The following is a 22,680-nucleotide window of genomic DNA, read 5'->3' on the forward strand; positions in this document are numbered from 1 at the left end:
TAATCATACATACTAATGTATGTATAAACTAGCCATCCATTTATATTATGAATGGTAGTTAAATGCATACATTCTGCCTAAGTAGCACTAACTCTTCTTATCACACAGCCTAGTGGACAATAGAGAATTAATTTTGGTTTTTGTGGGGAAGCAATCCAGTGTGATTGATCCCTTTGGCTAATCTTTAAGAGCAAACGTACAATGAGAGATTACCATATGAAAATGTCAGTTATATCATATGAATGACCTCAAGAAAAAGAGAACAAAGGTAAAAGGTTTTAGGGAAGAGATTAACTAGCTGTGCATGGATCAATCCACAACAAAACACCATGCATGAACTCCTTTAGCCTACCTCACACTTCATAGCTTGCGGGAGGAATTCCTAGCTGATAAAATATACTAAGAGAATAATACGTTCCATACAGTGTATTTTGCAGGTAGGAGGTGTCATTTCTTTCCCCTTTGCTTTGCTTTATCTTGCATGTTTAAGCATATTTTTCCTCTGGTCTCCTGCATCTCTTTAGTTTGCAGAACTGTGCTGCAATCCCTTCAGCCTGCCTTTCTTTCCCTGTTTTGAGAGAGAGAGAGAGAGAGAGAGACTGAAATCACTGCAGGCATTTGACTGCTTCATGCAGCACAGGATTGAATGCTATGGGTCATCATAACAGCCAAATACATAAGCAAGTTCCCATGAAAGCCAAGCAAACAGGAAAGAAATGCCTGGGAGATGGTACCTGCAAACACTGCTTGTTCTCTAATCACGAGGGATGCTCCTCTAAAGCCCCCATCCCTCATTAAATCAATAAAATCAAGTGTCCTTTATTTTAATCCTCTAATCCAGTAGCAAGAAGAGAGGCCTTGGCTTTTCATTTCATTGTTTCAAACAAATTGCTGGGATGAAACTCACAAAGGTTGATTCCTTTACCTTGATGTTTGTGAAAATGTCACTAAGGCAGCTGCTGGGCATTTAGTCACTTTCCTTCAGTGGCAAAAAAGGAGATCTGTGACAGCCTAGCTGCAAATACTGTAGCTTTCTAAGACGTTTTGTTTGGTTTGATGTTGTGCTGCAATGACGAGAGAAGAAGGATCTGTTATGTACCAGCTGCATGAATCTCTGGATTGAAGTTTTACCGCCTTAGATCCTCTTTTATACAGTAAAGGGGAGATGAAAGCAAATAACTCACATGTCATGAAACAGAGGTACAGTGCAGTTCTGAATGGCTTAGCATTCTTAGTAAGCATTTGATCAAAATTCTGACAAGGAAACTGCACTGTATTTAGTAAGGTTGTGAACATAGTAAAAGTATCTCTAAAATCTTACTGCTTCTTGGTCAGTCTTTTGTCAGTGTGAATGTGATTGCATTAACAAGGAATAATAAATAGTTAGAAAAGCACCAAACCCTATTTAAGCCATTCTCTGTACAAATATATTAAAGCTAAAGTGGGAAAGAGACATGTTAGATCTTCCATTTACACTTCAGTTTGGGAATTATCTGGCCAGGGACATGGTATTGGCACTCTTCTTGTAAGGCCATGTTTAAAAATTGTTCTTTAGCAAGACAGAGAAATCACTCAAATCTATCCACCAGAGTGATTCATCCAGTGTCAGTGATCTTACATGTCTTCCATATGTAAATTTCAATACACTTAGATGAAAATGGTGAATAACATAAGTGGGGATTGGCTCTCTTCTATTTTCTCAATATTTGATATTTGTTTTGTGCTAGAAAAATTCTTGATATACATTTCTTACCAGACAGATGCCACTCAAATGGTTTTGCTGGCCAGTTTAGATAGGGTCTAATCACATTATAAATGGTACAGTTACAAAACTGTTATACCCCGGGTAAGGGACTAAGTTATTTAGCCAATAAAATCTTGTGCTATCACCTGGGGAAACATCAAACTTTGTAGTTAGTCTCCAGGGCTATAACTCTGGCACCTTTCATGAGCATTAAAATGCACTAAATTTGAAAGAGAAAATGAAACAGTGATGAATAATCCCTCTGCTACTTGTGGTTTGTGCCAGATGTCATAATAAGAAAAAAGTCCTCTACCATTGCCTTCGATTTAGCTAACCCTACAATTGAACAGTGTGTAAATGTAGCTCCTAAATATAATATATAGAGACTCTAGCACAATATTTGGAAAAGTTTTTAGATGTATCAGTTCTTCACAAGCAACATGTCTCTATGAATCCAGATCTATTAAATACAAAGATTGCAAGGAAGGAAGGCTTGATGGAAGATTTCCTCTAAATAAAAGTTCTAAAAGGATTTAAAACAAAACAAAAAAGCATTGATGATCATAGAATCATAGAATTCAAGATCAGAAGGGACCATTATGATCATCTAGTCTGACCTCCTGCAAGATGCAGGCCACATAAGCCGATCCACCCACTCCTTTAGCAAGCCAGGATAGAATTCAGCTCATTCTTCCAAAGCTGAATTAGCATTGTAAGGCTAATATGACTTTTGTCAGTAAAATAAGCGGATGTGACTCTGAAAGAGAGAGAATGTATTGTGGTCATGGCACCTCAGTGGGTCTCAGAAAAATCTGGGTTCAATTCTTGGCTCTACTGCAGTGACCTTGGGCAAGACACTTAATCTGTCTCTGCCTCAGTTCCCTACCTGTAAAATCAGGATAGTCTTAACAATACTTTCTTTGTGTTGTCTAGTTAGATTGTAAACTATCTGACACAAAAATTCTCTTTCTATGTGTTTGCACATGTTTAGCACACTAGGGTCCTGATCTCAGTTCATCGCCCTAGATGCTACTGGTGCACAAATAACTACAAACAAGGTTCAGGTCTATTGGGTAGGAAGGTACTATTTTTATTCAGTCAGCTCTCAGAGTGGAACAGCACACTGAGCACCAGACCCAACTTCTTAAAAGGTTTTCCAGACTCCAACTGCTCTGCAACACTTTTATGCAAACCAGGCCAAAACTATGCCTCAAGAGATGTACATCTCTCTCTATACAGGCCCTAAGAAATAACTTGATGACCCTTCAACCAGTCTCTGAATCAATGTAATGTTAGACTCAGGAGTATTTGTTTAATTAATAATTAGCTGCCGCTCTCCAGCTGCCCAGCTCTGAAGGCAGCGCTGCCACCAGCAGCAGTGCAGAAGTAAGAGTAGCAGTATCGCAACCCCCCCTACAATAACCTGGCAACCCCCCCACCACCACTCCTTTTTGGGTCAGGACTCCTACACTTACAACACCATGAAATAGCTGAAATAATAATGAAATTTATGATTTTTAAAATCCAGTGACCGTGAAATTGACAAAATGTATGCTGAATTTGGGAGGGCCATACTAATAATGTATTCCTGCTTGTAATAACACCATTACATACAAAATGCCAAGACATGTATGAAGAAATTTGGGGGCAGGGCTAGGAGAGATCTGACAATGCTGAAATGTCTTATTTCAACATTTTTCAGAACAAAACATTTCAATTTTTTATTTCAAAATGACTTTTCATTTAGATTTTTTTTGGTTGGGATTTTCTTTTGCAGAGAATTTGTAAATTTTCAGATTTATTTCCCGATTGGAATCAAGGCAAATTTCAAAACCCTCCACAAAATAGAAATTCCATTCTCTGCACAGCCCTAATTAATCTTTCTAGTTCTCTCAAATCACACCATCTGGTAAGACAGGATAATAAGATTTGTTTTGATACTGAAGTACACTTTAGCTTTAGAAGATATAAAGGACTATGATGTGCTTCAGATTGTACAAAATGTGAATGGCATGGAACATCTCACAAAAGAGAGTGAGATAATGCAGACAATGAAGGGCTACTGCCACAGTTATATGTATGAGTCTAAAATGCATCTGAAATATCTGACTGTTCTGCCTAGCCTCCTTGTATTAATAACCATAGATTTAACAATCTAATACTTCATTAAAGTTTTTGAAGAAAACCTTACTGAAAATCTGGTAACATGACTTAGTGACACAACTCTTGGTCCCCGTCATGCAATCCTTTTAGTAGCAAAATTCCCAGGAACTTGAAAGGCTGTTTTGACTAAGGATAACAGGCGTGGCCTTTTACTACCCTCATTGCTACATATTAGAGAACCAAAGAAGCACATTGCACTTAGATTCTTGTGTTTATACAGTGTCATTTTACTTTGAAGACTGATTGTGTAGAAATGGTACCTTTTTATTTAACAGAGCTGAGTCTTGATGTATTAAATCATATTTTCCCACCTTAGTGACATAAAATAAGTTTGTATTTCTGTTGGTTCATATTAACCATGCAGAGCCAATACAGCTGTGGGTGAGGAACCTGGATTTTACTCTAATACACACCGGTGAACTGAATAACTAAACACAAATTTCTGCTCTGTTATGTGTGTGCCACTGCACTGAAGGCAAAGGTGTTGCACAGGTGTAATTGAAGTAGAATTTGGCCTGCAGAATGTTTATTATGAGGCATGAATCCCAAAAGACACAGCTTGACTGTCAAAATCCAGATTGAGTTTGCAGAGCTGGCTGTTGAAAAATGCATCTTGTTACATTAAACTCAACAAATGTGACTTGGAAGTCATTTGAGAGACTATAAATATGGAAGCCACAATGCCATTTTACAGTTATTTTTCAGATTATGACTGCACTTTCAGATTCAGAAACATTTGAAGAGGATAGTTTCAGTTCTGGGAACTGAACCAGAAATGCCTTAGATACTGCAAAAAAGGCTGATCTTATGATCTATCCAGCTGTGACCAGAAGCAGAAGCACTGGAAAGCTCAAGAGAAAATCTGTTCTTGTAAATTCTCCAATCCAGTGTTGCAGACTTGAGTATGAGATGGTTCATATATACCCTAGAAACCTTTCAAGATTCACTCATTGCTTGTTGCAATTTACCAGTTCAAAATTGTTAATAGAGCTAGTAAAATAATTTAAAAATTGCAAATAAAATATTATTTTGGCCAACCTTATAGATTTTTTTCAAATATGTGAAAAAATATTTGTCAAATAATGGACAAAAACATACAAATCAAATAAACCATATGAATATTATCTAACCAGCTGTAGTGATAAGAATCATTGTTATCTTTGATATGCCAGAATGGCTAAATTCATGATTTTACTTTTTTAGAAAGTGCTCAAGAATCAGGTTTGTCAGCTGAAAAGACACTGTGCTTTTATTAATTGAATGAGTTCAGAATGCATCTGCTCAGGCTAATGGATCTATCTAGTTAACGTTACGCATACTAGTAATAGATCAACATGGGTCTTAAAAAAACCAAGAAATCCCTACTCAAAGATACAGAACAAGGAACCAGCGATACCAAAGTAGCAATAAAAATAAAGAACCATAAAAAAGAACATAAGAACAGTTATACTGGGTCAGACCAAAGGTCTATCTAGCCCAGTATCCTGTCTTCCGACAATGGTCAATGCCAGGTGCCCCAGAGGAAATGAGCAGAACAGGTAATCATCAAGTGATCCATCCCCTGTTGCCCATTCCCAGCTTCTGGCAAACAGAGGCTAGGGACACCATCCCTTCCCATCCTGGCTAATAGCCATTGATGGACATATCCTCCAAAGTAGTCTGGGCAATGATTATACTCACAGAAGAAGGCACAAGTAATTACCTCTGGAGACATTTCCTCATATAGCTTTGCGTGGATCAACGTCCTGCAACTACTTTTAAGATGCTCACAATATTAAGTCTCAGCAATATCTTCTATAAAGCACTGTAAATGGAAACATGAATTCAAATTAATCATACTTGTACATGCAGGAATTATCAGTGTAAGCAGAGTCTGGATGAGCTCTCCCCTGACATCTAGTGGTGAGCTGTGGGAAAAGACTTCAGAAGCTGATCTCATTTGCATGGACACACCCACCCTGCCTAGGTGCTCAGCATGATGGGACTGTTTGCCCAAATGATCACTTGTGGCTGGTATTGGGTCCCCAGTCTCCTTGTTATTGGAGCAGGAGAAAGGTTGCTATCCTTGTTGTGTGAACCAAGAGCAGCAGAACTGTACCTGGCATATCTCAATGGAGGGACTCACCCTCAAGTGAACAGCACTTGCTAGTCAGGGGGCATGGGTTCCAAAGCCCAATGAGTTGAGAGAGGGTGGGGACAGGTACTTGTAGCGGGGAGGAGGGAGAGAGGGGGTGTGTGGGCGGGCCCTGTTTAAGGGTCCTAGACACCATTTGACCCTTCCTCTCCCCATGGTATAAGAAGAGCTAATTTAGACTCAATTGAGAGTCTTGTTACATACTGCAGAATTGAATTCAGTGATACTTACGTCTAAGTATTAGATCTACTTTGGCACAGTGCCTCTATTGCAAGACATGCATCTGACGAACGTCTATTAGTCTATAAGGTGCCAAAGGATTCTTTGCTGCTTCTATTGCAAGAGACTGCCCAGTATGCACCAGCAATGGGGCTCCCCCACTAACAGCTGAAATCTCTGAGAGTTATGTTAAGTGTATGTGGGGACCCTGAAGACATCTTGGTGAGTGGGCAGCTGGTAGAGAGGTGTGGCAAGTGGCGGCTGGCAGATAGATGTGACCAGCAGGGCAGCTAGCAGAGAAGCTAATGGAGAGGGCCAGAGCAAAGCCCCTCAAAGGCATGGCAATTGGCCGTGGGGCAAGGAGCGAGTGCCCGAGCAGTGCAGTGTGTAAGGTGCCTCCTCCCCCCCCCACCCCGCCTTCCACACAGGGTGGGAGGTGAACTCTGCAGATGAACCTCTGAACTCTGGGGCTGCACTGGCCAAAAACAGCAACTGTGAGTGGGGTACAGCAGGGGCAGGCACGTTAAAGGGACTTTTGGGTTGCTGGACTTAAGAACCTTCGGGGAAAAGGACACTACCCAGCTTACTTGGAGGTGGGTCTTTTGCTCATGGTTTGTTTATCAGCCCTAGTTGTGGTGTTTCCCAAATTAATGCTGAGTTAATTCCTTCCTTTTATTAAAACTTTTTGCTTCACTCAGACTCTGTGATTGTGAGAGGGGAAGTATTGCCTCTTATAGGCACCCAGGGGGTGATGTGTAATTGTTCCAGGTCATTGGGTGGGGGCTTGAGCCGGTTTTGTGTTGTATTGTTGAAAAGGAACCCCTAGATACTGAACCTGGCTCTTGTTGCTGCTGGCTCCACCTGGCAGAAGGGTTACATCAGCAAAGATTAGAGTTAATAGATTCAGTGTTTTAGGCCAAAACAGACCATTGGATCATTCTTCAACTCTGATAGCCGGCATTCCATGTTCCTAGATATATCTTTCGCATTTCACTGTATTCAAAGGCATTTTGCAAAGAGCCCAGGTTTGTTTAATAGCATTGAGCAGGGCCTTGAAGGTAAGGATGAGAAGCTTGAAGCCAGTATAAAAGTCTTTTACATAAGCACAGTGGGATATAGTTTTGGTGTGCTCATTTGCTTGTCAGAGCTCTGTCCTCTCATTGCACTGCTGGTATCTAAGTTCTTGGAACAAAACAGATTTAGATCCTGCCTGTGAATGCACAGAATTCTTTTAGTGCACATTGGAATTAAAATTGCATCTGTACGACACTTTTTGTATTTTGTAAAGGAGACAAAGAATTGCAGTGTTGCAGGGGATATTAGTTCCTTAGACATTGTGTACACTGTGGAAGTTTACAAAAAAACCTCCCACTGAATGTTTGCATGAATGGTAATCATAGCTAAGATAAGGCCTCATGGTGCCTCTCTCAAATTGTTAGTTACAAATGCTTTTATCTAGATTTTCAGCAAGCTTAACTAATATGATGGAAGCCATTGAGAGTTCTCTATCCTAGGGCTCCCATCAGTTGAGTTGAATTGGAGATAGGGGCGTGTATGTATGTATATGTATGTATATAAAATTTGGTTGGTGTTTGGGGGGGTTGTTTACTTGTTTTTGGTAAATTTCTCTTTTTGGTAATCATGACCTAAATTGTGATATCCCTTGATGTTAGATGAAGGGAAAAGGTGATGACACATCTCTGCCCCACAAAAGACAAAGTACAGCACTTCTCAAAGAAATCAAGTGAGGTGTGACAACAGTTGAATGATAAGGGAAATTAGAGAAAAAGAGAATTCCCAAGTGGCCTCATTTTTATGTGGGTTGTTGTAATAGAAGACAGGTAGCTTGTTATTTTAAAACCTGGAGAGGGTTCATGGAACGTTAGATGTGAAATAGCTTGAAATATCACAACACAGAACGAATTTAACAACATTCCTTCCACTAGGTTCAGCACATTACTAGGTTATATGGTTTTGTTAACTACATCACAAATTCACATTGCTTATTCAGTGTGTGTATGAATGGTTTCAGGTGCAAAACATTTAATTAATTAAATAACCTCCACAAAGACATTTCATATTTCATGTGTCAGACACAGGATCATAAGAATGGCCATACTGGGTCAGACCAATGGTCCATCTTGCCCAGTATCCTGTCTTCTGACAGTAGCCAATGCCAGGTGCTTCAGAAACAATGAACAGAACAAGGCAATTATTACTTGATCCACCCATCATCCAGTCCCAGCTTCTGGCAGTCTGAGTTTTAGAGACACCCATAGTATGATGTGGTGCCCTGACCCTCATGGTTAACAGGCACTGAAGGACCTATCCTCAATGAATTTTTCTAATTCCTTTTTGAACCCGGTTTTGCCCTTTATAACATCTCCAGGCAATGAGTTCCACAGGTTGACTGTACATTGTGTGAAGAAATACTTTCTTTTGTTTTAAACCAGCTGCCTATTAATACCCCTGGTTCTTGTGTTCTGTGAAGGGGTAAATAACTTCCTTATTCACTCTCTCCACACCATGCATGATTTTATAGACCTCTGTCATATTCCTCCAGAGTAGTCTCTTTTTCTAAACTGAATAGTCCAATGCTTTTTTAAAATCTCTCCTTATACAGAAGCTGTTCCATAGAACTAATTATTTTTGTTCCCTTTTCTGTACTTTTTCTAAGGCTTTGCCTATACTAGCGCACTTATTGATAAACCTTTTATTGGTCAGGGGTATGAAAAAACCACCACTGACAAACATAAGTTTCACCAACAAAAGCACTGATACAGACAACACTATGTCAGTAGAGATCCTTGGGGGACTCTATTTACATCTACCCATTGTGAAAACCGACCATTTATTCCTACCCTTTGTTTCTTCTCTTTGAACCAGTTACTGATCCATGAAAGGACCATCCCTCTTATCTCATGACTGCCTAAGAGCCTTTGGTGTGGGACCTTGTCAAAGGTTTTCTGAAAGTCTGTGTAGTCTGCCAGCTGGGTCACCCTTGTCCACATGCTTGACACCCTCAAAACAATTCTAATAGATTAGTGAGGCATGATTTTCCTTTACCAGGCTATGTTGACTCTTCCCCAACATATGTCATTTATATGTCTGATATTCTGTTCTTTACTATAGTTTCAAGCAGTTGGCCTGTTACTAAAGTTAGCCTTACTGGCATGTAATTGCCAGGATCACCTTTGGAATTTTTTTTTTTAATTTAAATTGGCATTACATTAGCTATCCTCCTGTCATCTGGTACAGAGGCTGGTTTAAGTGATAAGTTACATATCACAATTAGTACTTCTGCATTTTCATATTTGAGTTCTTTCAGAACTCTTGAGTGAATGCCACTTGGTTTTGGTGACTTATCTAATTTATCAATTTATTCCAAAAACTCTTCTATTGACACCTTCAATCTGGGAAAATTCCTTAGATTTGTCACCTAAAAAGAATGCCTCCTTCACATCCTGATTCAATAAATTAATTTAGCTTCTCCACAACAGCCTTCTCTTCCTTGAGTGCTTCTTTAGTACTTTGATCATCCAATGGCCCCACTGATTGTTTGGCAAGCTTCCTGCTTCTGATATACTTAAAAAAACGAGCAGCAATTTTTTTTTCTTTTGCCAGTTGCTTTTCAAATTCTTTTTTGACCTGCCTTATACTTTTGAATCATCGAATCATAGAATATCAGGATTGGAAGGGACCTCAGGAGGTCATCTAGTCCAACCCCCTGCTCAAAGCAGGACCAATCCCCAACTAAATCATCTCAGCCAGGGCTTTGTCAAGCCTGACCTTAAAAACCTCTAAAGAAGGAGATTCCACCACCTCCCTAGATAACCCATTCCAGTGCTTCACCACCCTTCTAGTAAAGTTTTTTTCCGAATATCCAACCTAAACTTCCCCCACTGCAACTTGAGACCATTATTCCTTGTTCTGTCATCTGATACCACTGAGGACAGTCTAGATCCATCCTCTTTGGAACCCCCTTTCAGGTAGTTGAAAGCAGCTATCAAATCCCCCCTCACTTTTCTCTTCTGCAGACTAAACAATCTCAGTTCCCTCAGCCTCTCCTCATAAGTCATGTATCAGAGGGGTAGCCGTGTTAGTCTGGTTCTGTAGAAGCAGCAAAGAATCCTGTGGCACCTTATAGACTAACAGACGTTTTGCAGCATGAGCTTTCGTGGGTGAATACCCACTTCTTCGGATGCAAGCAGAAGAAGTGGGTATTCACCCACGAAAGCTCATGCTGCAAAACGTCTGTTAGTCTATAAGGTGCCACAGGATTCTTTGCTGCTCATAAGTCATGTGCTTCAGCCCCCTAATCATTTTTGTTGCCCTCCGCTGGACTCTTTCCAATTTTTCCTCATCCTCCTTGTAGTGTGGGGCCCAAAACTGGACACAGTACTCCAGATGAGGCCTTACCAATGTCAGATAGAGGGGAATTATCACATCCCTCGATCTGCTGGCAATGCCCTTACTTATACAGCCCAAAATGCCATTAGCCTTCATGGGAACAAGGGCACACTGACTCAGATCCAGCTTCTCATCCACTGTAACCCCTAGGTCCTTTTCTGCAGAACTGCTGCCTAGCCACTCGGTCCCTAATCTGTAGAAGTGCATGGGATTCTTCTGTCCTAAGTGCAGGACTCTGCACTTGTCCTTGTTGAACCTCATCAGATTTCTTTTGGCCAATCCTCTAATTTTTCTAGGTCCCTCTGTATCCTATCCCTACCCTCCAGCATATCTACCACTCCTCCCAGTTTAGTGTCATCTGAAAACTTGCTGAGGGTGCAGTCCACGCCATCCTCCAGATCATTAATGAAGATATTGAACAAAACCGGCCCCAGGACCGACCCTTGAGGCACTCCGCTTGATACCGGCTGCCAGCTAGACATGAAGCCATTGATCACTACCTGTTGAGCCTGTTTTGCACTTGACTTGCCAGAGTTTATGCTCCTTTGTATTTTCCTCAGTAGGATTTTACTTCCAATGTTTATAGGATGCCTTTTCCCCTTTAACTGCCTCTTTCCCCCTGTTTAATCATGGTGGCATTTTTTTTTGGTCTTTTTACTTTTGTGTTTTGTTTTTTTTTTAAATTTGGGATATACCTTTACTTTGAGCCTCTATTATGGCAGTTTTAAATAGTTTCCATGTGGCATATCATTCTTGTGACTGTTCCTTTTAATTTTCATTTAACTAGCTTTCTCATTTTTGTGGTGTTCACCCTTTTGAAGCTAAATGCTACAGTGGTGGGTTTCTTTAGGATTTTCCCCCTACAAAGATGTAAAATTTAATTACTTTATGGTTGCTATTACAGAGTGGTTCAGCTATAGCACCATTTTGACCAGATTCTGTATTGCACTTATGACTAACTCAAGAATTGAACCTCCCCTTGGGGGTTCCAGGACTAGATGCTCCAAGGAGCAGTCAATAATGATGTCCATAAATTTGATCTCTGCATCTTGTCCTGAGGTGACCATGTACCCAGTCAATGTGAGGATAGTTGACATCCCCCATTATTATTGGGTTTTCTGTTTTTTTTAGTATCTCTATTCTCCCTGAGCATTTCACAATTACCATCACCATTCTCGTCAGGTGGTCGGAAGAATTTTCCTACTGCTATACTCTTATTGTGTGAGCATGGAGTTTGTGTTCATAGAGATTCTATGGTATCATTTGATTCATTTAAGATTTTTCCTGTAGCCAGTTAGTTCATTTTGTCATTTAATTGTGGTGTTGTAGTTAACTCACATATTATTTCATATATAATCAATGTGTGATGAATAGATAAGTAGGATAGGATTATAGGAGTAGAAGTTTGACAAGTATTTAGGAGTGACGAGTGTGTATTAAGAATATAAGTAATGGAAGGCCTTCAGGCTAAGACCTATAATTTTTCAGCTTAGCCACACTAGGCTTCAGGTTTAAAGAGACTTGACATAAATGGGTGACCTAAGACTGACCCTACATCAATAAGACCTCAAGATTACTGTAAAGATGTGCCAATAGGTGATGTTATGGAAAAATAGACCACAAGACACCTGATTGTAACATCATGGAAAGTTCTGACCACAGGTTACCCTGGAAACAGGTTGACGTAAATGTTAATAAGATGCTAATAAGGAAAAAGGAACTAAGAGAACAACCTATAGAAACGGGGGCACCCCAACATTTATGAGGTGTGGAAATACAGATAAGGAAAAAGAGGTTGGAATGCTCATGCATGTGGATGCATGTTCAGAACAACAATGTAAAAAAGGTTCCCTGTTTAGGTAAAAGTGGAAAGACCCGAGCAGGAACACCCACTCTAATGATGACCACCTGATGAGAGATCAACTGGACTCTAGGGGATGTGAGTATGAATGCAGCCTTGGCTATGTTGTAGGCTCTCTCAGGTTGGATATGCAGGTGTAGCTTGTAATACAAAGAAGACTGTTTACTTGTAACTTGTGTTTGTGGTCACTGTGTTCATTCTTCATGTGCTCCTCAAAGTCTCCCAATCGAAGAGAATCATAAATGGCAACGTTCAACCTATTAATTTGGAAACTGTAATGACTGGAACTGAACGCATTGCAGGTTAACACAAAATCATTAATTCAATTTAATTTAAAATAAAGGCTATATTACTATATCATAGTCTCTCTGCTTTCTTTCGCATATAGTACCACTTCCCCACCAGTGCAACCTATTTTATCATTGCTATATATTTTGTACCCTGGTATTACTATGTCCCATTGATTATCATTGTTCCACCAAATTTCTGTGATACCTATTATATCAATTTACTCATTTACTATCAGTCACTCAAGTTCACTTGTCTTCGTTTTTAGGCTTTTAGCACTTGTATACAAGTGCTTATAAAATTTGTCAATATTTATTTGTCTGCTTTCATGTGATGTAATTGAATGGGACTCTTTTCCATTTGACTGTTTCTCTTTGGTTCCTACTTGTACTTCATATACTTCTATCTTCTCCTCTTTTCTAGGATATAGTGTATCCCCTTTAATAAATCCTCCCCTAAGGGGCATCTCAATCCAAACCCTGAATTCCTCTGCACCTGTCAGGTTTCCCACAGTCCTTAGTTTAAAACTCATCTATGACCTTTTTAATTTTACATGCCAGCAATCTGGTTCTGTTTTGGTTTAGGTGAAGCCCATCTTTCCTCTATAGGCTCTTCCGTTCCCAAAAGGTTCCCCAGTTCCTAATAAACCTAAAACTCTTCTCCCGGCACCATGATCTCATCCATGCATTGAGACCCTGCAGTGCTGCCCATCTAACTGGCCCTGCACGTGGAACTGGAAGCATTTCAGACAATGCTAAGATAGAGATTTTGACAGGTTTCAGAGTAGCAGCTGTGTTAGTCTGTATCTGCAAAAAGAACAGGAGTATTTGTGGCACCTTAGAGACTAACAGATTTATTTGAGCATAAGCTTTTGTGGGCTACATAAAGCTTATGCTCAAATAAATTTGTTAGTCTCTAAGGTGCCACAAGTACTCCTGTTTTTATGGAAATTCTGGACTTTAATCTTTTACCTAGCAGCCTAAATTTGGCCTCCAGGACCACTTTTTTTTCCCCTACTTTTTCCTATGTCATTGGTACCGATATATACTATGACCACATAAGTCTGTCTAGAGTCTCAAGAAGTATGCAGCCTTCAGGCCCAGCAAGCAATTTATCATGCAGTTTTCCAAGTCATCGCAAACCCAATGATCTATATTTCTAATAAATGAATCACCCATTACTAGTGCTTGTCTCTTCCTAGTAACTGGAGTCACCTCCCCCAGAGGGGTGTCCTCAGTGCAAGAGGATAATATGATGTCATCTGGAAAGAGGGTCCCAACTATGGGATCATTTCTCTTCATTCCACACTATAAACTTCAATCAAGTAGGCACATAGTAAGCAAGTAAGCACACGATAAACAGAGAAACTAATTTCCGTAGTTTCTATTCTATCATGTCCTTCAGTGTGAATACCATATAATCAAGTATGTTCAAGAGGCCCTACTGCTACACCGTAGAGCCCTATTTACTTTAATTTAGAGGTTGTCATAGAATTAGAAATGTAGGGTTGGAAGGAACCTCAGGAGGTCATCTAGTCCCTTGTCATCTAGCCCCTTGTGCTGAGGCAAAATCAAGTAAACCTACACCATCAATGACCAGCTTTTGTCTAACCTTTTCTTAAAAGCCTCCAATGATGGCAATTCTGTCGCCTCCCTCAGAAGCCTGTTCCAGAGCTTAGCTACCCTTATAGTCAGAAAGTTTTTCCTAATATCTAACCTAAATCTCCCTTGCTGTAGATTAAACCCATCACGTCTTGTCCTATCTTCAGTGGACATGGAGAACAATTAATAACCATCCTCTTTATAACAGCCCTTAAGGTATTTGAAGACCATTTCAGTTCTCCCCCTCAGACTTCTTTCTGAAGACTAAATATGCCTGATTGTGGTGGGGTTTTTTTCTTTTCTTTTCTTATTTTTTTTTTAAACCTTTCCTCATAGGTCAGATTTTCTAAACCTTTTATAATTTTTGTTGATCTGGTCTCTCTCTCTCACTCCAATTTGTACACATCTTTCCTAAAGTACGGCACCCAGAACTGGACATAATACCCTTCAGTTGAGACCTCACCAGTACTGAACAGAGTGACAATTACCTTCAGAGTCCTACCTATGACACTACAGTTAATGCACCCCAAAATATTAGCCATTTTTGTAACTGCATCACATTGATGGCTCATATTCAGTTTGTGATCCACTGACACCCAGATTCAGAGGAACAGAATGGTGGTCTAAAGCTACTTCCATCCTGGCCCCCTCCCATCCCATCCCCAGATGTTCTGAGGATCAAGCCCATGATTCCCTGTTCACATCTCATGTGCTATTACTTTTTATACATTTACTTTTTCAGTCACGTGTATGTTAACTCTTCCTAGAGCCCACTCCTATAGTAGCTGCACAGGGCAGACTTCCATTGACTTAAATGGGAACTGTGGGTGCTCAGAATATCAGACCTATAGGGGAGAGAGCGAGAACCTGGAACATAGGGCCTGGTGCAAGGCCTGAGGCTTGAACCAAAGTCAGCAGAAGCCATGCTATGAGCAAAAGTCATAAAGCAAAGGCTTGCTTACAAGTTCGTTGTCTGGTACATGAACTTGGCAAAAGCATGACTAGTGTTGCTAAAACACAGGCACTCCTAAGAAGTAGTAGGTACTGGATGTTCATGTAAACACATTCCAGAAGGATAGTACAAGTACACCCCAATATAGTTATGGCATAAACACAATCCTGGGTGATGAGCACCCAAAACTCCCACTGAATTCAGAGAGATGGGTGCTCAGCACCTTTGGAAAGCAGGCCAGTTGTAAAATATCTCTGGGCACTGACATAAGTCAAATCTGAAAATATACAGGATTTAAGCTCTTCACAGCCACACCAAGATAAGTAAAAAGACAGCATTATGTCAGTCAGGGAGCACAGGAGTGCTGACTCCTCATCTCCCTGGGTCTCCTCTAAATATTAGATCATGCTCATTCTCCAAGATTTACTAGTGTGACACTTGCCAGGGTACCCAGAGTTGTGAGGCACTTTGTGCCACCAACCCTTAGCATGAGGAAACCTTGTTTGTGTCTGCTGTGGGTGAGCTCCCTGACTCCACCAGCCTCCAGCAACACAAGCACTGGCCTCTAGGTCTCAATCTCTCTGTACAGGATAGGCATGCACCAACTCCCGAGTCCTCCTAGCATCTTTCTGGAGTCCCCAGCCCCTGTTCCACTGAACACTCTCAGGCTCACTGCTCCCAAAGGAACAGTACACACCCAGCTTGCTAGTTTTAACACAGGATCACCACTCTGCTCAACACACAAGGCTTAGAAATATTTATGGTGAAAACAAGAATAAATTTATTAGCAAAGAACAGATTCAAATGATGATATTGGGCAGGAGCGGCTCTAGGAATTTGGCCGCCCCAAGCAGGGCGGCACGCCGCAGGGGGAGCGCTGCTGGTCGCCGGTCCCGCGGCTCCGGGGGACCTCTTGCAGATCTGCCTGCGGAGGGTGCGCTGGTCCCGCGGCTCTGGTGGAGCATCCACAGGCACGCCTGCGGGAGGTCCACCCGAGCCGCGGGACCAGAGAACTCTCCGCAGTCATGCCTGCAGGAGGTCCGCTGGTCCCGCGGCTCCAGTGGACCTCCCGCAGGCATGACTGCGGAAGGTCCGCCAGAGCCGCCTGCCGCCCTCCTGGGAAAATGCCGCCCCAAGCGCGCGCTTGGCGCGCTGGGGTCTGGAGCCAGCCCTGATATTGGGGAAAAAATGGTTACCTATAAAATCATAGGGGGAGGGATAGCTCAGTGGTTTGAGCATTGGCCTGCCAAACCCAGGGTTGGGAGTTCAATCCTTGATGGGGCCATTTAGGGATCTGGGGCAAAATCAGTACTTGGTTCTGCTAGTGAAGGCAGGGGACTGGACTCAATGACCTTTCAAGGTCCCTTCCAGTTCTAGGAGAAAGGTATATCTCCATATATTATTATAACAACTCCATTTTTAAACTTAACTTACAAGACATTACCTTATCCCCTACAGCATAGCTTATCCCAAATCTTTTCCCCAGCATTGTCACCCAGGATGGCTGATATCCACCTTTGATAAGATGAAGCCCACTGGCAGCTTGTCTTCAGAGTGATGGGTACCAGAGCATCTCTCTACACCCTCAGATATACCAGACCTTGATCTTCACTTGAAAACAGAGTTTTCTCTCCACCCTGTTCAGATGTTTACCTCCTCCTGTTAATTTCCTTCTGAAGTCTCTATAAATTCTTCATTAGCATTTGATTCCCTATGATAATAGACTTCTGTTGTGACACACACAAAACACAATGGTCCACCAGGGAGCAAATGTCTCCCACTTCCTGTCTGGAGAAGTTAGTCTCAAGGCACACTACCTTTGATTAACCTGCCGTTAACTACAAGGCCTAAAGAACATAATTATCAGCATAAAACACAACACCTCTTATTTTCCATACATATATCTCACAATAATTATAGATGACCAATGTGACACAGGCTTTAATTAGAGACCTTACTTGATGTTCTTTTGGTGAACCCAGTGGATTGCTGCACCCCTATGTATCCTTATGTCCCCTGCCAGTAAGCATTCTGAGGTCCTTTGGTTACGATCAGTGAACCCAAATTCACCAAAATAATTTCAATGCAAAGTCTTAAAAGATAATATTACAATTTGAAAATTGGTACTACAGCTTAACAAATGTTTTATACTGCACAAATGAAATGCCACCCTTAACAAATCTGTGTAAAAGATGCTGTCCTCAGACAAAGAACAAAGAAATGTAGTTCAAGTTTACTGACAGTTTATGCTATCGAGGCTACAATAAGTGTGCCAATGCCAGCTTTTCTGCCACTTAAATGAACATGTGAAACGAAACTAAATGTCAAGTGCCAGCTCTTTGGCTGGTGGACACAGATGTGATCTGTCCTCAAAACCATATTAAAACAATATTACAGTTGAGAAATAGGTCCATAAGATTAAGGAAATGCTGAGTTTAGCTTGCCACAACTCTCTCAAGTGAGCCCTTTTGTATCTCAGGACTGCAGCTGGTGATAGTGCAGTTTGGGTTTGCATAATCAGCCAAATCTTATCAACACATATCAAAACCAAAATGGTCAAAAAATTCTGCTGGAGAGCTTGCAGTATCTGGCCGCATCTCATGAATTTCTATATTCTGTCTTTTTGGCAATAGCTTAGTGAGAGAGAGAAGGTCTTTCCTCATAGTATTTTTGTATTGACACCCCCAGTCTCAGCATAAGCCAGAAAATGTATGTAGCATTGTAAAACCTGAAACAATGAAAGCTTTAGTTCAAGTTTTGGATGGATGTTCAAGTTAATTTGATCTGAAGCACTTTCTTCCTGCAGCACACAGTGTATGTTGAAGTACTAATTGCTGCAAAACATGTTTATTTCAATACTATAGGCTTTAGAATGGTTATTTTGTGGACTGCTCAAACTACAAACATTTCATTGTATTTATAAAGAACCACAAAAGGGTATGTAACCTTGCCCAAGATCATGGGACTTTATGAAAGGGGAGATCTGTATGCTGCAGCCATAGATGCAATGGCTCTGATTCTAACTTTCTACCAAGGCAATTTTCTTAATCAGTTCTAGTAATATTACCATAGCATCTAGGACCCCAAGTCATGGAACAAGACTACACTGTGCTAGGTGCTGTACAAACAGAGAATAAAACGATGGTCCCCACTCCAAACAATATACAACCAAAGTATAAGACAAGAGACAATAGATGGACACAGAGCAGGAGAGTACAAGGAAACAATGAGACATTACTGGTCATCAAGATAGGCAGTGGTTGCGGCACTCCAGCAACGTAACCATTATCAAGTATTTTGTAGGCATCATGGCAAAGGAGGATTTTAATGAGGGTTTTGAAGGAGGCTAACGAGCTGGTTGCAACATGGGAGAAAGTGCAAAGGTGCTTGTTTGAAAGTTTAACAAGCATGTGATAGAGGTTGGCATCATGGGCCAATTGGAGGCAGGAGTTGACATTTCAATAGTGAATGAGAGATGATAGGTAGAGTAAGGGTGGGCCATGAAGGTCCTTAAGCTTGTCTTCACTTGCGTGTTTCATTCAACCGCGAAGGGGAAGCCAGGGGAAGGATCAATGAGAGGAGAGACGTGGTCAAAGTGGCTAGAAAAAGGATATTTGTGACAGTTTTCTGAATGGCTATGAGCAGGGCAAAACAGCATTTGTCAAGACCAGAGAAAAGATGCTGCAGGAATCGAGATGATAGCCTGGATGAGAGTTTGAGCTGTGTAGATGGATAGGAAAGTCCATATCTTAGATACGTTCAGGGTGAAAGTAATCCGGTACTGGCCAGTACAACGTACTGGTAAAAAGTGGCTGCCAGTACTGGCCCATACCCAGCTGACTTTAAAGCCCTGCCGCGGCAGTGCTTTAATGTTGTTGCCCCTTTTGGCCCCCGGCTGCTGACGCGGGGGGCAAGAGGAGCAGCTGCCCCAGGGCCGGCGATTTAAAGCAGCCTGGGGCTCTGGTTACTGCTACTGCAGCAGCAGCCAGAGCCCCAGGTCCTTTAAATCACTGCTGGAGCCCCGGGAGGTGCAGGCCAGGCAGCATGGAAGGGCTGGCTGTGGGACGCTGGCCCCAGCCCCACCCTTCCACCCGAGGCCCCGCCCTTTCTGAAGTCCAGAGCCGGCCCTCGTACCGTTAAGTCTTTGGCTTTACTTTCACCCTGGGATATGTTGGGCAAAAAGAATCTGTAAGTTTTAAATATAACCTGGATGTGAGGACTTATAGAGGGGATGAGTCAAAGGTTGCATGCTTGAGAGCCAGGCAGGATGGCTGAGATGTCCATACTACTCAAAAGAGGATGTAGTTGGGAGGGTTTCAGGGGAAACGAAGATTAAAAGCTTTGTGTGAGCCATGCATAGCTTGGGCTGGTGGCTTGAGCAAATGTTGGAGAGACAGGCCAAGATTTTAGTTTGGGCAGGAAGAGAGAAGTCTGGAGTAGAGAGAGATCGAGAGAGATCTGTGAATTATTAGAATAGAAAAAGTAGTTGAATTTGTATTTGCAGATGAGATTACCCCAGGATAAGGTATAGAGAGTAGAGCTGGTCAGAAATTTCCAACTGAATTACTTTTCTGTCAGAAAATGTCAATTTGTCAAAAGCAAAATGTTTTGCAGAAATGTGTCAATTGTGACCATTTTTTAAAAATAATGGAGCATTCGGATAAGGCTGAATACCCTATTTTGACTTTTTCAAAATTGAATGTTTTGATTTTCCATTTCCAAATATTTTGATTAATTTTTTTAAAATTATATTATATAAAATTTTGAAATTGGAATCAAACATTTTGATCAAAATGTTTCTTTCAATAAAATCAATCTTAAGTTATTCTCTCCCCTCTACCCCCAGAATTTTGTTTGAGGGAATTTTGAAACTTTGTCTTCATTTGATTTCAGAATGGAAACAATTCAAAATTATGGAATTTCCCAAGAAATGGAAAATTCAATTCCTACCCATCTCTAGCACAAGGAGAAGAGAAGGGGAGGAAGGACAATGCTCTGAGGAGCTCTGCAGAAAGTTGGAGGGGGTAGATGTGGAGGAGTCTCTGAAGGGCATGCTCAAGGAGTGATTAATGAGATAGGAGAGGACACTCATGGAAGACCAGAGATGAAAAGATTTCAAGAAGAATATTGTCAAAGATATTGAAAGTGGCTGACAGGTCAAGGAGGAATAAGATGGAGAATCGCTTTTGAGCTTTAGCTAGGATGGAATCATTACAGTCTTTGAGAGCAATTTCATTGGAGTGTAAGGAGTAAAAGACAGATTGGAGAGAGTCTGGAATGGAATTGGAGGAGAGGAACTTGAGAAAGAGATTGTAGACAGTGCTGCTCAATGATCTTAGAGATAAGTGGGAGATGGGGCGGCAGTTAGAGGGGAAAGTGGAGTCGAGTGGGTTTTTTAAAGCTGGGAGAGACTAAAGCATGCTTGTACTGTGAAGGGAAGAGACAGAGGAGAGTGAGAGGTTAAGAGTAAGGAGAATGAGAGTGGCTGCAAGAGGGATCGGGGGATGGGATGGGGTTGCTGGGGCAAGTGGAGGAGCTAGGGAAGGAGAGCAGATGAGAAACTTCTGCATCTGTGATGGGGCAAAGGAGGAGAAAGGGAAGGTGAGCTGAGAGGAGAGGAAAGGCTACATGGCATTTTGTCAATTTCTTCCAGAAGAAATCAACAAGATCCTGTGCGGAGAGAGAAGGGAAAGCAGAGGGAGCACACAGATACATTGACTCTGATAATCTCTTCTACTAGAGCCACTTTATGCCTCTTCACAAAAGTGACATAATGGCTCCTACAGAATATTCCCCCAAATAAGGGGTTTCCTGGTTGGTGGACCGCTGGTACAAGGAATCTATGTAGAAATTATCCAAAATTTGGAGAGGGAGGGGACATGGCCACAGTGCGCTGTGTTCTGACTATTCTTTGCTACTCATGTTTCTTACAGGAGTAATAGTTCAGCTTGCACTGGGACCTGCTTGACTGCCCCACCCCCGAAAGTGTAGAGCAAAGATGGGGCTCTAAGCCACCTCCCCTCCCGCCCCCCCCCCCCACCATACTTTTCTTGTTCCTGTGCTGAGTGTAAGAATAGAAGAAAAGAGAATTGGGCTAGTACTTACTGTGGCTTTCTAAACATCTCATTTTCTTGCACTGGCGGATTTTTCCTTGCCTCGACCTTCGTATTTTATCTTATCTTATTTTTGGTGCTTTAATCATTTTTATAAAATTGTGTGACAAGGATGAGGGAGGAATCCATCACGGGGTAAAAAAAAATCTTTTGTTACATGCTCAGCAAAATACCGCAGTATACAACAGTCTCTGTTTTGTTTTCACAAGAAATGTGTGAACGCCACCTAACTACATAACCAAACTCTTATGAGCAACTTCTGTCTCTGAAATAATAGTATGTTTCACATGATATAATAATAGAAAAAGCTTTTGTGTGTGAACAAGTTGAGTGTACTCAGAGAGAGAAGAGCAATACTATGCCTTTAATAGCTTTATCCATTCAGCTTTATAGCTTGCCATTGGGTGCAGATGTTTTATGACTTGTAACAGTTTAATATGTCCTGGTGGAATACCCTCTAAGTTTCTCTTCATCAAGGCAGTTGCTCCAGGTAACTGGAATGTCAGATTTAAATGAAGCACAATGTGAGAATGGGATTGTCAACTTTTAAATGCATCACAATTGTGCTGTGTAAAGTTTCAAGCAATGGGTGAAATTTCCCTTGCCCATCTTGGGATCTTTTCTCCTCTTCTTCCCTATAAGCATAACCTAACGTGATGAAAGATTTAAAATAATCACAGACAGTGCTGTGGGTATTGTACATCATACAACCAAATTAAACTGAATACCAAATTAGTAGCATCTATAAAGAAAGAGAAGCTTTTGCTCAGATTAAGAATAAAACAAAAATAATGTAGTGAATGATATAACACAATTCCATTTTCAAGAGATGAACTGGCAAAAAAAAAAAAAAAAAAGGCTGAGCTGCAAACTCATGCCTGGATCTTCCTCTTCCTTAGGGACCAAGAGAGAACCCTCTTCCTCCTCCCCACTTTTCCTCCAAATGCTGCTTCCCCCTACTCTTTCAAACACACGTACACTTTTTTTCCTCTGCTCATCTCCAGCTCTGGATTAGCACTGGCAAAACAGTTGAATCCTAAGGAATGTTTTTGTTGTGAAGCAAGCCCTGAGTAGTCAGGTGATCTCATGCTGGCAATCCCCAGGGTTCTCAAGTACCTTCTTTTATTTTTTTCCCTTTTGCAGAAATTTACTGGAGCAATAAATCTAGTGCAATCATGGAGAAAAATTAAGGCAG

General features: G+C 41.2%; 1 long non-coding RNA gene across 1 annotated transcript in view; it reads right to left on the reverse strand.

The window, feature by feature from the left end:
• The window catches only part of LOC123365609, a 117,201-nt gene extending 95,625 nt beyond the window's left edge, over positions 1-21,576 (reverse strand). Inside the window, exons 1-2 of the long non-coding RNA XR_006577656.1 lie at positions 21,478-21,576; positions 5,588-5,711 (exon numbers count right to left, since the gene is read on the reverse strand). This is a non-coding gene — a long non-coding RNA (uncharacterized LOC123365609). The remainder of the gene's footprint in view (positions 1-5,587; positions 5,712-21,477) is intronic.
• Between the last annotated feature and the right edge of the window lie 1,104 nt (positions 21,577-22,680).

Source organism: Mauremys mutica, chromosome 3, assembly GCF_020497125.1.
Source record: "Mauremys mutica isolate MM-2020 ecotype Southern chromosome 3, ASM2049712v1, whole genome shotgun sequence".
Lineage (NCBI taxonomy): Eukaryota > Metazoa > Chordata > Testudines > Geoemydidae > Mauremys > Mauremys mutica.